Genomic DNA, 3,668 nt, shown 5'->3' on the forward strand with positions numbered 1-3,668 from the left:
TGCGAATAACGCATTGCATTAAATGTGAAATTCTGAACTAGAAAGACTAATTTATATATATCTATATATATCTATATCTATATATATATATATATATATATATATATATATATATATATATATATATATATATATATATATTTTTTTTTTTTTATTGTAAACATACTCCATTAATCTTTTACATTTTTTATTTAGATCTTTGGAAAGCTATTTGTTACAGTAAATACTTTTACGGTTTAGATACTATCAATACATCTATATTATTTGTTTTAGTTGAATAATGGCTCACTTTTGCCAGAGGTTGTAGATCATTGGCAATGATCAATCTCTACAGTTAAAGAGTCTATACTAGAATTCCCAGCCTCAAACAGACCTTCATCAGTCATTGATGCAAAGTCATTTGTTACATTGTGTAGCAGACCATTGGGGGAAACCAAATGTATCCATCTCAGAGTCTGAGACCATCTACACCATGATTGATGACGTTCACCACTGGCATCACTGCTTTAGGAAATTGATGTTATAATAGTTAACAGATAAGTGTATGAATATAGAAGCAAAAAAAAAAAAAAACTGTTCAGATGAGGATGTTAGCATTGCATTTCAGTTCAGTTTTAATAAAAAAGTACGACATTTAATCACTTTTTGATAGTGGCCATCTGTTAGCTGTAACGTGCTAATTGGCAACTGAATCGGTCCATTGAGCTGACGCTTCAGATGATCACACACTCACACACACACGAGAACTCACACCAGTCGATGTTTAGGTCGCAGGGCTTCGTACATGATTCATTTGTAAAGGCCTGTAGCCTGAGGAGCTCTTACTCATGTTTCCTCTAAACCCATTAAAACCTATAACTGCACACAGAGCTCTCCTCACAGCTCTTCTGCATTTTAATTGTATTACATTCAAGCCACAATGGAGGATTAAACAATAATGAACTGTTTGAACTGTTTTCCCCACTGATATACTTGTTCTAGTTTTAAGCAGAAACTCACTTAGTTGTTCAGAAAACTAAACTTTGTATGTTAAATTTGCAAGTTGAGTAAAAGTTTCTCAATATTTGTATTGAGGAAAAAATACTCTGGAGATATGCTTTTTTTTTTTTTTTTTTTTTTGCAGCATGCAATATTTAGTGCAATGCTTTGAATTTAAGACTCTTCGATTTTAGGACATTTTAAAATTGCGAACTGAAAAAGTTATTTAAATTTTGCAGGATGTATTTAAATCATTTAAAGTCATGATGAAACAGACGTAGTAGTGAAAGAATGTTTGTTTCGTATTGTGACATACAGCCGAGTGTAATGGATTATCGAAAAATAAAGAAAGGAAGTGCAGCTATTTGGTTCTGTGCACCGGTTGTTGATTGGATGTTGAGATGTGGGTGTGGCATTTGAAAATGGAGACGGATGGACTTGAGCTTGCAGTGGAGTTTAATTTACTAAATCATGAGAGAACTTGGTGTTTCACTGGAGGATCAAGTTAAGACATTGTGTTTAAACATTACACAAAGTTAGGCAAATATGAATAGTTCACATTAAGATCAATAATATTCATTCTGAAAATAGATAGGGTGGGTTTCACTTCATGCCGACTTTAAAGGTGATTAGGAACAAACAAGTATGATTAAAAGCTAGAAATTTAGAGTTAATTACCCAACTTTCACAGTTTGCACAAACATTTAGATATGATACCATGCATAAAAAAAAGTGACAGAACTGAATCATTTTCTAAATTTTAAGTTGTACTTATTTGGGTTAATTGTTCAATAAATAAATACATACGTATAGATTACAAACGGAAGAAGCCTAAATAAAACAAAATGATAAAGTAATTAGAACAAAATAAATGTTATCACATAAGAGTCTGGTGAACTTCACCAGAAAATGCAATCCTTAACACACATCCTGCAGAAATGGATTGTTTTCCATGGTGATTGTGTAACAGAACTTTTTTTTGGTGTTCTCCTACACATAAATGACTAATACAATATGAAAGCAGAGTCCGAACAGCCTGTTTACGTAATACTGTTTTGCGCTGAAGCTGTGCCTGCATTAACATATAGCCCACTTCCAACTGCAAGTAAAAAAAAAAAAATGATATATATATATATATATATATATATATATATAAATATATATATTCACAGGGTGAAGTCACTCCATGAACTGCATTCTAATTCACTGGATGAATCATATTGTACTTGATCTCTTGAGATGAAAGTTCTCTGTATTATGAAAACATAGCCTACTGTAACAGTTTCTAAAAAAAATCACATTTGCAATCCATAATTTTTGATGTCATAAAATAATAATAATAACATGTGACACAATACAAGGTATATTTGCCAAGTTATAAAAAAAAAAAAAAAAAGTCCTAACCGGCCACAACAGTGACAGACAACGAGTGACGTAGAATTACATTTTAAAAAACTGTTTCTATTTCCGTGAAGTTGTGGCTGGAACAACAGAATTCACACTACGATAAAGATGATCTCATGCACTGATTATGAGTTTGAATATCACTTTGCATAACTTTACAGCCATCCTAAAAGCGACAATGGATAGCTTACTTTACATACACTTTGATTTAAAAAAACTAAAACAAATGTATGTTAAAATGGTGTATTCCATAAAGATTGTATCATTCATTCAGTATATGTTTCAACAATGTTAAAATGATAATATATTTATGAATTGGATAATGTGATAATGTCTCTTTTGTTGATTGATTTTATTGCATCATGTAGCCTTGTCACATCTGGTGTGGACAGACACATTGCTTGTCGCTGGAATCTAATCACATTACATCTAGTTAGGACACTGGGTAATATTTACATGCACATTTAGTGTCTAGAAACTTGACAGGAAAAGGAAAAAACAGTAGGTAGAGATGAGTCTTGTGCAGTTTTTGAGGCACATTTCTGCTTTGCTGAAACAAGTTTCTTTCTTTCTACTCAGCAGTTTGTCATAACTTTTTTTGACTTGTGTGTTTCATCTTCATTGCTCCAGGATTCACAGATGATGTTTTGTGTTGACATGGCTGAGAGATGGTCCAAACCACATTTTCGACTTTGAGAGAGACTCATCTTTTTATCTTTGAAGATCAAGACTTTTATCTTTTTCTCCTTGCATGTCTTGCCTGTTGGCATTATGTTGTCTGTGTCTGTCTTTCCCTGCTCTTCCACCACACTGTGAGCTGACAGGAAGACATTTGATAATGTGTGTCCATCAAGCTGAGCTGCTGTGCTGAAGCCCTCTCGCTCGACAGCTCTTCTGACTAACAGCCTATCCACAGACAGACACAGTGAGATACCGGAGTCACGACCTTCTCGGCTCACACAAACATGACTCGGACTCAAACTCCAGCAGAGCAAACTCAACACTCACAGCTGTCCTCTGACTAAACATCTGTTGAACAAGTGTAATAGCCACCTCTCATGGCTGAAGCATTACTCTTTTGCTTCTTTTTTTTTTTTGATTCAGATTTATTTTTACACATTTGGCAGACACTTTTATTCAATGTGACTTACAACACATTCAATGCACACAATTTTTTTTTTATCAGTTCATGCATTCCCTGGGAATTAAACCCATAACCTTGTTGTTGCTGGCGTCATTCTCTAATGAATGCATAGAATACATTGTTTAACGATACTATTGCACAC

Source organism: Carassius auratus, unplaced genomic scaffold (genome assembly GCF_003368295.1).
Source record: "Carassius auratus strain Wakin unplaced genomic scaffold, ASM336829v1 scaf_tig00217176, whole genome shotgun sequence".
Lineage (NCBI taxonomy): Eukaryota > Metazoa > Chordata > Actinopteri > Cypriniformes > Cyprinidae > Carassius > Carassius auratus.